Genomic DNA, 13,245 nt, shown 5'->3' with positions numbered 1-13,245 from the left:
TTTTTCTTTTTTGAATATATATTTTTTCAGTGAAAGTTGATATACAATATTATATTAGTTTCAGGTATACAACATAGTGATCAGACATGTATATAACTTACAAAGTGATCATCCCAATAAATCTAGTACCCATCTGATACCATGCATAATTATTACAATAATATTGACTATATTACTTATGCTGTACTATACATTTCCATGACTATTTTGTACTACCAATTTGTATCTCTTAATCCCTTCCCCTCCTTTACCCATTCTCCCAACCTTCCTCCCATCTGGCAACCACCAAAATCTTTGTATCTATGGGTTCAGTTCTGTTTTGTTTGTTTGTGTGTTTGTTTGTTTATTTATTTAGATTTCACATATAAGTAAAATCATATGATTTTTGTCTGTCTGAATTATTTCACTCAGCATAATACCCTCTAGGTCCAACTATGTTGCTGTAGATGGCAAGATTTCATTCTTTTTTATGGTTGAATAATGGTTTATTGTATATATGTACCACTTCTTTATCCATTCATCTGTTGATGGACACTTAGGTTGCTTCCATATCTTGGCTATTGTAAATAATGTTGCAATAAATACATAGATGCATATGTCTTTTCAAATTAGTGTTTTGAGTTTCTTCAGATAAAACCTAGAAGTGGAATTACTGGGTCCTTCTTTGTCTCTTGTTTTAATAGCCTTTGTTTTAAAGTCTATTTCATCTAGTAAGTAAGTATTGCTACTCCAACTTTTTAAAAATTTTCCATTTTCATGAAATATCTTTTCCATCCCTTTATTTTCAATCTGTGTGTGTCTTTCAATCTGAATGAGTCTCTTATAGACAGCATATGTAAGAGTCTCGTTCTCTAATTCATTCAGCCACCCTATGTCTTTTGAGTGGAGCATTTCATCTATTTACATTGAGAGTAATTGTTGATAGATATGTAGTTATTGCCATTTTATTATTCATATATATTTTAAATTTGTTTACTTTAATTAGTTTCAAGTATATAGTACATTGGTTAGACATCTATATAGTTCATAAAACAATCCTCCCCCAATTGCTCCCTCCCTCTTCTGATCCTCCACCTAGCCAATATATTAATGCTAACTGCATTCCCTATGCCATGCTCCCCATCCCCATGACCATCCATCAGCTACTAATTTGTACTTCTTTAACCCTTCACCCCATTCTCCTAGCCCTCCGAATCGCCTCCCCTCTGTCTATTACCCAATTATCCACTATATTTGTGAGTCTGTTTTTTGATTAGTTTGTTCTTTTTATTCCTTAGATTCCACATATAAATGAAATCATATAGTGTTTATCTTTCTCTGTCTGACTTAAATATCTTCTAGCATCCATCAAAGCAATATCTTTTTCCATCCCCTTCCTTTTAGTCTGGGTGTATCTTTTAATCTGAAGTGAGTCTCTTTGCTTTTTCTTCTTAAAGAAGTCCCTCTAACATTTCCTGTAATATTGGCTTGGTGGTGATAAATTCCTTTAGCTTAGTTTTTGTCTGAGAAGCTCTTTGTCCTTCAACTTTAAATGATAGCTTTGCTGGATAAAGTATTCTTGGTTGTAGATCCTGGGTCTTCATCACATAGAATATTTTGTGCCAAACCCTTCTGTCCTGCATAGTTTCTTTTGAAAAATCAGCTGCCAGTTTTATAGGTGTTCTCTTGAGGTAATAATCTGTTTTTCTCTTGCTGCTTTTAATATTCTTCCGTTGTATTTAACCTTTGACATTTTAATTAATGATGTATCTTGGTGTGGGCCTCTTTGAGTTCCTGGTTTTGGGGATTCTCTGAGCTTCCTTGGGTTGTATGTCCATTTCTTTCATCAGATTAGGGAAGTTTTCCATAACTATTTCTTCAAACAGCTGTTCAACATCTTATTTTCCTTCAGGTACACTGATCAGATGGATATTTTGACCCTTAATAGTGTTCTATATCCTCCTTAAATTATTTTTATAGTCTTGGTCTTTTTCTGGCCATTCTGATTGACTGTCTTTGGCTTTCCTGTCCTCTAGATAGGGCATTTGATCCTCTTCTTTATTCACTTTGTAATTCCTTTGTTTATTCCATTTAATATACTTCTCATCTTGGATAATGTGTTCTTCATTTCACACGTTCCCTTTTATAATTTCCATTTTCATTTTTATGTTTTTTTTTTATCTTTGTTGAAGTTCTCACTGAATTTATCTACACTTCCCCAAAGTTCATTGAGCATCTTTATAACCAGTGTTTTGAACTCTGCATCTGTTAGATTACTTGACTCCATTATATCTGGATCTCATATGGTTTCTGCTTCTTTGTTTTCTCATTTTGGCATTTCTGCTTCTTTGTCTTCTCATTTTGGCTGACTTTCCATGTCTGTTTCTATGTATTAAGCAAAGCTCCCAACTCTCCCCGTCTTATTAGTGTGGATTTGTGAAGCAGGTGTCCAGTGGCACAGTCCTGAGAAGAATTCAGCTGCAGGCCAAATTTAGCCCAAGCCACTGCCCCTCGGGGGCTACCTGTTAAGATTCAGCAAGCAATTCACAGATGCTGAGCTTATAGTTACCTCAGAAGGCCACACTAGAAACCGAGGCCAGCTGCCTCCAGTGTGAGTCTAGGCACTGCTCAACAAGAAGCACCTGACTTGCTGAGGATATACCTGGATGTGGCTTGGGTGGGGCCATGAGCTGGGGAGGCGGGGTTTCAGGGAATCCTCTGGGCGGAGTGACCTCCGTTATTCAGTTTGTTGACGTCTTGGTTACAGAGGCACTGTGTCTGTACACTGGGAGAGGGGAGTGCTCAACAAGGATCTAGGAATACCACTGGCACTTCTGTACAGAACAAATCTCGCCTCGGCCCTCACTCTGACAATGTCTCCCTGTAAGTCCCTGGTGCCCCCTACACACAGCCAAATCAGGCATTGGTGCTCAGAGTAAGCAAGTCCATCGCCGGGAAAATCTGCTCCGGATCAGCCCCTTTAAGGGGCATCTGCAGCTGCCACAGCCTCTGTCTCACTCTGCCACTGGAGACCCGCCTGTCCTGCGACCTTGCCCCGTCTTACCTTCTGCCTTTGCAGGGTAATTTCTTGGATTTTTTCCTAGTTGTATGATTACATTTAGATCCCAGGCGATTTTTTCTTACTACTACTCCTCATTTCTGTCACAACTTTGATTTGGTCGCCGGAGGGATGAACAGAGCCTCTATCATCTATGCCATTTTTTTTCCTCCATGTTATTCATATTTTTCATCTTTTTTTTCCCGTCTTACGGAAGTCCCTTTAACATTTCTTGTAATACTGGTTTGGTGATGATGAACTTCTTTAGCTTTTTCTGGTCTTGGAAGCTCTTTATTCATGCTTCAGTTCTAAATGATAGCTTTGCTGGGTAGAGTCATTTTGATTGTAGGTCCTTACTTCTCACCACTTTGAATATTTCCTGCCAATCCCTTCTGGCTTGTAAAGTTTCTGTTGAGAAATCAGCTGACAGTCTTAGAGAACACCCTTGTAGGTAACTAACTATTCTTCTCTTACTGCTTTTAAGATTCTCTCTTTGTCTTTAAACTTTGACATTTTTTTATGATGTGTCTTGGTGTAGGCCTCTTTGGGCACATCGTGTTTGAGACTCGCTGTGCTTTGTGGGTTTGTATGTCTATTTCCTTCACCAGATTAGGAAAGTTTTCCAATATTATTTCCTAAAATTAGTTTTCAATTTCTTACTCTTTCTCTTCTTCTTATACCCCTATGATGTGAATGTTGGTGTTGTCCTAAAGGCCTCTTAAACCATCCTCATGTTTTTGATTCTTTTTTAATGTTGCTGTTCTGGTAGGGTGTTTTCTAATCTACTGTTGATTCTCTATAGCGTATTCTTCATTTCAGTTTTTGTATTTTTCATTTCTGAATGCTTCTTTTTTATGTTTTCTATCTTCGTTTTTATGTTCCCATTTCTTTGTTGAAGTTCTCACTGAGATCATTGAACACACTTATAACCAGTGTTTTGAACTCTGCATCTGGTGGATTGCTTATCTCCATTTTGTTTAGTTTTTTTTTCCTGGAGATTTGTTTTGATCTTTCATTTGGGATATGTTTCTTTGTGTCCTCATTTTGGCTGCCTCCTTGTCTTTATTTCTATGTATTACATAGAGCTGCTATGTCTCCCAATCTTGGTATAATGGCCTAATATAGTAGGTGTCCCATGGGTCCCAGTGGCACAGTCTCCCTGTTCACTTGAGCTGGGTGCTCCAGGTGTGTCCCTTGTGAGTTATGTTTGCCCTCCTGTTGTAGTTGAGCCTTGATTGCTTTTGGCACATTAATCAGAGGGATTTATTCTCAGGCTAATAGATTGTGAGGACTGGCTGTGGCCACAGTGGAGAAGCTATTGGCAATGGAGAAGTTATTGGCTCTATGCAGCAGAATTCATTTTAGCAGGGCTCTGGTGCCTGCCGAGTCTCCTTTTATATGTGTCATTTGTGGAGGTGGCTCTCTTTACTCCTGTTATATTTTGGTGCTCTGTTGTGGTTTGAAGCTGGCCACTGGGTGTATTGCTTTTGGAGCCTCTTGGGAAGGGCTCTGTTTCAGGCCAACATCAGCTGCTGCCTGTGCCCGGCCCGTGGCCACTTAGTATGAACTGTAAAGTGATCTGCAGATGGTTGCGTGCTGGGTTTGGAGGTGACTGGGAGAGGCTTAGCTGCAAACTGAGGCCAGCTGTTGCTAGTGCTAGGCTTGGGGCTGCTTAGCAAGAGGTATGGATCATGCCTAGGCCAGATGCTGCTTGTTTGGTATTTGTGAACCTTTTTTTTTTTTTTTTTTAGGCAAGGCAACCCTTGGTTGACTTCACAGATTGCAAGGAACTGGTCAGCTTATAATTCCTTATTTTTTTAATTTTTGACACCTACAGCACTTGGTTTTCCTAGGTGGTCTCCCATCCAAGTACTAACCAGGCCCGATCCTGCTTAGCTTCTGAGATAAGCGGGATCAGGCTTGTTCAAGGTAGTATGGCCGTAGACTGTTTGTGAACCTTTGAGAGGTTTTAGGAAAGTCTGCATCTCATGCTGAGATAGGCTGATTTGTATGGAAGTGGCTTGGGTGGGCTGCAGTTTGGAAGGGGTAGGGTCTCAGGGAATCACCAGCCTGGTTGATGGAGACTGACTTTATGCCCACCAGTGTGAGCAGGTGGGAGGGCTCAACAAAGGAACAATGGCATCTGCCAGAATTTCTGTCTGGGGGAAAAAACTGCCCCTCCATCCTTTGCCTTGAAGCCAGACACTTTAGTTCCTCCTTTTATGTCATTAGTGCCTTTTGAGCTGCTGCCCCAGTGCTGGAACTCAGAGGGAGTGAGTTTGTCAGTAAGTAAGTCCATGTGAAGGCCCCTCTTAGAGGATTGCCTAGGACTCCAGCAGTTCTCTGTCTCACTCAGCCACAATTTCCACAGATTTTCGTAGCCAGAAGTTATGGAGACTTCTCTTCCTGGCTATAGAACCCTGGGCTGGGGAACCTGGTATAGGGCTGGGACCCCTCATCCATCAGGGGAACCTCCACAGTTGAGATATCTCTCCTGATTTTTAACTGTCACATGTGGGTGTGATACCAGCCATTTTGTTTCTCTGCCCCTCTCACCAATTTCAAAGTGGCTTCTTCTCTATTTCCTGAGTTATAGGACTTCTGTTCAGCTAGACTTGAGGCGATTCTCAATAATGGTTATTCTGTAGTTTTAATTTTGAGGTGGTCATGTGAGGAGGCAAACACAGCATTTACCTACCATCTTGACTGAGAGCCTATGTGAGATTACTTTTGTTAAAAGTCTTAAAACCACTGCTCTCTTTACTCTTGTTATATTTTATGTTCAGACCCCTTGAGGTCAGAATTTACTTCTGATTCATTTTTTTTTCATCTTCACTCTACCTGGCTCAGTGAGTTGCTATACTAGAGACTCAGATATTTCTGGTTGGTTGAATGAAGGAGTTAAACAGTAGAGACTATAGCCTAATGCAATTCCATTCTATAGAATCTACAGTATAATTACTGAACCCTGTTTGCAGTTACATTTTTGACCAATTGTGGATTGGATGATTTTCCCAGCATCTTCATTATATCAGTGTTAGCATATATGTAGTATATGGTCTTTTCTGCTCCATAGATTACTTCCTCTTCTTTCTCTATAACAATTACTTAGGTTTTGATTTACAGTTTGGTTTACCTTTTCTGATCCGTTTATACCTCTCAACCTTCAATTTATCCAGTTCTCTCTCCAGGGAGTTTAACCAGATTGGCCAATTAACACTTTCTTTTTAACAAACATAAATATTTTACTCTACTCAAGTATGGGGGATGCCATGCAGTGATAAGTCAGGACTTCTCTAAAGATTTTTTTTTCTTTTTACCTAGAGTGCATCACTTGAAGTAATTATATCAATAATAATAATGCATATTCATGTACATATTTTGTTTATATCTTCACTGGGAGCTTTGATTTCTTCTTGGAATCAAGGACTATGGGATCACATGAAATTTCTCAATTTGCTTGGAGGTTAGATGGGATTTGTTGTTCAATAATTGTACTATATGATGAATGTTAGTATAAAGTGGGTTTAGCCAAAATGTGATGTCTGATACCTGTAGCCTCCTCTTCCCCATAAGATCGCTAGAATTATATAGCATTATCATATATTCTAAAAGAGAATTTATTGTATTTCCATATTTGACCTCTCTACTAATTAGCTATTGAAATACATTGAGTGATAATTCTAAGAGAGTACAATTGATATATTAAAGTGTAGTTTATTCTAAAGAATGAGTATCACATTTTGCTCTTTAGCTCTTATTTATAGAGTTGCTTACTGTCTCTTAATGGATTAATGGTTTTGCTGAGACACTAAATTGTCTTTGTTTAACTGAGGAACAATAATCAAGTTGGCTTTTGATGCACTAATAATTTATAGCTGTGCAGGTGATGGTTCCAGCATCAATCTGTGACGTTCTTTTTCGAGGCTAATTCCAATGTAATATTTCAATTTAGTTTTCACTAAAGTATTCAATTTGCATTTTAAAAGCAGTCAATACAGGTTAATAAAATGTTGTCAACTGATCACTAATGAGCTGTTTTACTTGTATAACACTGCCCTTATCACCATGAATTGTCTTGGATTGACATCCCACTACCCTGGGTGCCAACCAAAAAGATATGTGAATACCTGCTAGAGCCATACACCCAGAGATGCTAAATATGTGTGCACCGGATGCCTTTTAGATTCTTTATTCTGTCTATGCCAATGTAAATGGATATGTGGACAATAAAAAACCGAACAAGAAACAATATATAACCTAGTGGAGCAGTCATGAAAATAGCTTATAACAGTACAAAAGAACCCCATAAAAGTTCCAGAGGGAGGCGAGCTTTGTTTTCCATGGGGATTGGAAAGCTTTACAGATAGTATGGCATTGGAGAAAGACCTAAAGAATGAATATGGCTGAAGAAGTAGAACAATTCTGTCTTTTACATCTCAAATCTCTGCCTTCTTCTATTGCATCTCTCTGACTCAACCAAAGAAAATTCTGTTTTAAAGAGCTTATGTGATTAGATCAGGTATATCAAGGTAATTCAGGATGGTTTCCCTATTTTAAGATCTGTCAACTTAATTACATGTACAGAGTCCCTTGTGCTATATAATATAACATTTTCACAGGTTCTAGGGCATGAACATATTTGGGGGACCATATGCCTACCACAGTGAGGGAGAACAGTAGAAATAGAGGCATTGGTGAGGAATCAGGTATTTGCAGAGGGATGCAACAGGAAATGGGAAAGTAGAAACAAAATTGATCAGTCCCTTCCATGTATTCCTACAACACAATGTTGACCCCACTAAGAGTAGGCTCAGATATATTGAGTTGTTTCTCATCTGCTACTTGGTACCAAGGACCTGACTTTATTCAGTTTTGCACCCCAGGGCTAGCACCCTACCTTCCCTCTCAATAAGTAACTGATACATATTTTTGAAGTTGAGTTGAAGGAAATTGATGGCAATTAATGGTAGTAGTATATCGTTTCTTAGGCCAAGTAATAAATCTCTAAATGAGGATTGTCAGACAAAGGTGGTAGAGGAGATAATTTTAGCAGAAGTCTTATCGGTAAGACTGAAATCACATCATGGAGTAGATCCCATCTTTCCCTCATGCTTGTTGCTGTCTACCCTCTGAAACCCTGAACTACCTGGAAAACTTCTGTATGTGGAATTATTGCTATACCAGTTTTTGGTATTTTCAGGATAGTTTGTTGTTTTTCAGGCTTCCCAGTAGTTTATAGTCCCTCCACATTATAAAGGTTTCCTCATGTCTTGAATAAACAGCTTTATTTCAGCTTGCCATCTAAGAGCTGTTCAGTTAACTTGTTTGATTTAACAAGAATGGCATCTAGATCATTACTTGGAGTTAAATAGGGAGACTATGCTTTGGAAGTCAGCTGTTCTGGCTTGTGGTTGGTCTACTTCATGTAACCTCTCTGAGGCTTGGTAGTCTCATCCATAAAATTGGGATACAACACGCCATAAATTGTCCTGCAGATTAAATGAGAACATGACGGTAAACACTTGGATCTTAATTATTAATTAAAAAATTGATTAATGACAAATGAATATCAGTCCTCAACACTTCTCAAAATGTTTTAGCCCAGGGTCTTATTAGCTACACTGATGTAATATATACATAAAATACCTAAAATATGAGCATATAGAAACATGGTGGCAATTGAGACACTAGTCATAGTACACCTCCTTCCCTTTTCCCCCCTCTTCCCAACTGGTCCCTCTTTTCTCCTACTATTCCCCCCTCATTAGATGGCTGTGTCTGTCTCTGTGCTGGAAAATCATGGAAAATACCCAGTGTCAGGGTTCCTCTAACAATCTAAGGGAGTCCCTGCAGTGCTCTCTCCTCTATAGCAGGGGTCCCCAACCCTGGGACTACCAACCAGTACTGGTCCATGGCCTGTTAGGAACTGGGCCGCGCAGCAGGAGATGAGAGGCAGGCAAGCTAGCAAAGCTTCATCTGTATTTGCAGCCACTCACCAGTGCTAGCATCACCACCTCAGCTCCACTTCAGATCATCAGGCAATAGGTTCTCATAGGAGCACCAGTCCTTGGTGCCAAAAAGGTTGGGGACTGTTGCTCTATAAGACTTGTCTTACTTTTCATTCAGCAATTCATCATGTGCTATCTTGTGACACCTATTCTTTCATTATTTAACTTTTCAAGTTTTTATATGTTATTTCTGAAACTATTTTATGAGCCTCTACTCATTCAAATACATTTTTTGATCACATACTATGTGCTAGGTACTGAAGTAATGGGGTCAGGATAAACATGGTCCCAGTCCTCAAACTGGCAGTCTGATGTGGAAGAGGGCCAGCTAATCAACTATGATTAGTGTAGCATATTGATATAGGGAACAGTAAGGAGCCCATGCATCTTTATGCAGTCCATAGCACCTTGGATTCAGTAGGTACCCAATAAGTAGTATATGATTAAAAATGTTTCTAATTTTATACTGTTGCAAACTCGATACAGTTGAAAATAGGCAGTATTATAGGTTGATGTCTCGACTTAAGGTCAGTCTCCATCAGAGATTTCTCAGTAGGTCATGGAGACTGATGGACATCTCCCTGCTCCCCAGTCAGCACCCACAGCACTGCCCTCACCAGGTGTGGCCCAGGTCTGAGTACTCTTTGCTGCCCTATTAACAGCTTAACCCAATGACTCAAAGCTTAATGTATACTGGAGAATCTATCCATATACTGAGAGATCCTCTTTACTTTTGTTGACCAGTTCCCCTTGTTTTCACCATTTTCTTTGCTACTGTTGATTTTAAGGGAATAGGCCTTATTTCTCAGTCAAGAATGTATTTCAGGAACAAGTGAAACAAAGGTAAACTATTTTTTCTCTCTTCAGTTGCACTCATATTCTGATTACTTTGTGAAAGATCGAGGGAGAGGTCATGGGTACCCTCAGAGGACCCACAGATGGACAAGTTTACAGGCCATGATACTCAAGATAGCAGTTCTTTTATTTATGATGCTTATTCCATATGTATACAGTTCTCAGAGACATCCCTCAATACACTTGCCTCTTCCCTTTGAAGTCCTAGAACATTTTCCACAGACATCCAAGAACAATGTACCTTCTAACTCCCCTCAAACCACTAAAAGTTCTCCAGAAGCAGCAGGCAAGAGTGCAGGAGAGGAGAATTATGTTACTCTGATCCTTTGCTCCTGACACCCTTCTTTATGTGTGATGAAATATAAATAGTATAAACCATGATTCACTATTAAACCTGGAAGAGAAATGACACTGAGATTCATAAATTAATGTTAAATCTGTTTTCCACAGTGATTGCGGGATTAGGGAGTACTCACTCACCTGTAATTAGCAATGACAAACGATCCCTGAAGAATCACATTATTCAGTTTTCAATGACAATATTAGGAAAAATATTAAAAATACTTTATAGAATCATGAATATAGCATTCGATAAAGTAACTTTTTTCCCCAATGCCTTTAAAAAAATCACATGGCCCCATAATTACCTGAAGTTCTTGACATACTAATTAACTCTGATTTAAAACAGCCATTATTTTGGGAGTTAAGCTTTGTGAACATTGTCTAATATTATTATGTGGCCATTAATATGATTAGGGGAAAGTGAGGTCAGAAAAAGGAGGTAGTAATTAAGATGAGTAATTTGGTAACAAAGTTGAACTAAAGCAGGTTGATGACTCTTTAGCATGTGATAATATACGTTATTGATATAATTTATCTTTCAAAACTAAATGACTCTGTTTATCCCCAAACCTCTCTGTTAGATTTTTGTTTTTATAGCTATTGGCAAATGGAGTGATAGACTTCAGGATGAGTCCTGGGAAGTCATCATTTTGCAAGTTTGGAAATTTTGACTTATGAATGTTTTATGAAGTTAACTAGATCTAGATGCTTTCCTAATAAGTAACAAAGAGGAAGATTCAGAATGCCTTCAATGGAGGAAAATAGAATTTTTTTGTAGAATTCAAGGTTAAACATCCTTTTTTATTCTTGAAAAGAGTAACAAGCTACCAGCAATGTCAGTACCACATTATTAGAGATCAATGAAATCATGAATGTTTGCCATGACTGAAATCAAATTTTTTATTCACTCAATGAGCAATGTATTTCTTGTGATGAAGAAAGTAAAGGAAGAAATTAAATAAACTGGATATTCTACCTAAGTGGTTCCACCATGTGGTTGTAAAATTATACATTCGAAAAATTTGTTCATGCATTAGGTGAGAGTTTAGCTGTTAGGCATTGTTCTAAATGCTGGAATTCATCAGTAAACAAGACAGAAAAATTCTTGATCTATGGAAGCCTACATTCTAATGGGAGGAATCAGAAAATAAATCAACATATAAATAAGCAATAAAATAAAATATCAGATCGTGATAAGAGCTAAGAAGCAAAAAGCAGAATGATGTCCCAGAGAGTGAATGGGAACTGCTTTAGATAGAGATGTCAGGGAAAGCAAATCTGAAGAGGTAAATGAGCAGGTTATAGGAGAAGAAACAGAGAGGTTGAAGCCCAGTAAGTAAAGGGATAGTGGTGTAAGCTCAGATCTGAGAGGTAGCAGGGTCAGGTGATGTTAGGCCTTCCTGGTCATGGTAAGGATTTAGTGCAAGTGCAATGGGAAACTCTTGCTGGGTTTTAATCAGAATGGCATGATTTGACAGGTATTATTAAAGACCCATTTGGTTGTTGGGGAAGAACTAGTTAAGAGGCTGTAGTGACAGCCTGGAATGAAGTAGTGGGTAGGAATGGAGAGATAGTAGGTGGATTCAGGACATGTTTTAGATACAGGGTTAACGACTCTTGCTGATGAAGTGGACATCGAGTGAGAGAAGTCAGGGATAATCCTTGAGCCACAGGGGAAATGGTGTGGTGCCTGTTACTGAGATGGAGGAAGGTTGGGAGAAGAGCTGGGTTTTTGGGGGGTTGGGGTGGGGAGGGGAGTAGACAGTAGGGGAGAGGATAGCAGGTGGGAATCAAGTGTTCTGTTTTGAACATGTTGAATTGAAAATGCTTATTAGACATCTAATCACCTGAGCAGTTTTTGAAAGTACAGGTTCTCAGACCCACCTATATCATTTAGAAATAGATTTGGTTTCAGGTAATAAAATAACCAAGTAGAAGTGGCTTAAACAAATAAGGGTGGATTTCTTCATAGAGGTGGTGCTCAACTGTGTCATCAAAGCCCCAGGCTCTTTGTAGTTCTCTGTTATGCTATCCTTAGCATTTAGGTCATTGTCTATGGCTACAAGAAAGAGGGAAGAATGGTACCAGAAACATTTACATGTTTGTTTGTTTTTTTAATTAAGAAAGCAAATGTCTTCTTAGGAGCTCTCATCAGAGACTTATACTTATTTTTGTTATCCAGAATTGTGTCACATGACACAATTCCTTGGCTATCAGGAATCCTGGAAGAGAATATTTAGCCAGGCACATTGATGCTCTGCACAAAATTGGTGTTATGTTAGTAAGAGAGAAGGGGCACTTGACCTAGGATAGGCACTTAACAATGTCTGCCGCTTCAAGGTATTTTAATTAAGAAAGTCTAGGGTCAAAATAAAATGGAAAGATGGTGCCACACATTCTAATGAAAGCTAGGTTTATATAATAGTTGGCGTAGACAACAAGTGGAGAGTTCAAGAATGGACTGAGCAGGGCTTCCTGTTTCTCCTCAAATCTTAAAAAATACCTCCTATACCACAATTTACCTCATGACAGATTAATGGGGACAACAGATGTAGACCACTCTGCCTTCTGAAGCTGCCCTTTCGGCACTTCTCTAGGAAATAAATTAACTCATTATTTCAGAGGTAATTGTAAACACCTTTATTTTCTAAAATATCGTAATTTCTCTTGTCTGCTGATCCCATTTATTCCTAGAGTCAGGGTGGTTTTTAGAAACATAGCTTTCTCAAGTTACTGTGTGAAATAATTGTTTCTGTAGCCCGGCCCCTCCAATTCTATCCCACATTAGGCTCACTTTGACATGCTCATCACATAGGTCAGAACAAAGTGAATGCTAGGCCCAGTCTTGAGCTTGGGTATAATCCAATGTGTCACTCCCCATTATGGAAATTATCATTAATTATTAGCGAGAACATCTTTGACATGATGCATTGTCTACATTGTCACTGCCAAGAATGGGACGATGATTAATGGATGCTCCTTGGATGGAATATAGCAAAA

General features: G+C 38.8%; 1 pseudogene; it reads right to left on the bottom strand.

Annotated features, from left to right (window-relative positions):
* Positions 1 to 4,865: 4,865 nt before the first annotated feature.
* On the bottom strand, positions 4,866 to 4,983 carry LOC112484436 (annotated as a pseudogene).
* Positions 4,984 to 13,245: the final 8,262 nt, after the last annotated feature.

The sequence above is a fragment of the Pteropus alecto genome, unplaced genomic scaffold (assembly GCF_000325575.1).
Source record: "Pteropus alecto unplaced genomic scaffold, ASM32557v1 scaffold75, whole genome shotgun sequence".
Lineage (NCBI taxonomy): Eukaryota > Metazoa > Chordata > Mammalia > Chiroptera > Pteropodidae > Pteropus > Pteropus alecto.
The sequence above is the reverse complement of the archived record's forward strand: the minus strand, read 5'-3'. Positions and strand labels throughout refer to the sequence as shown.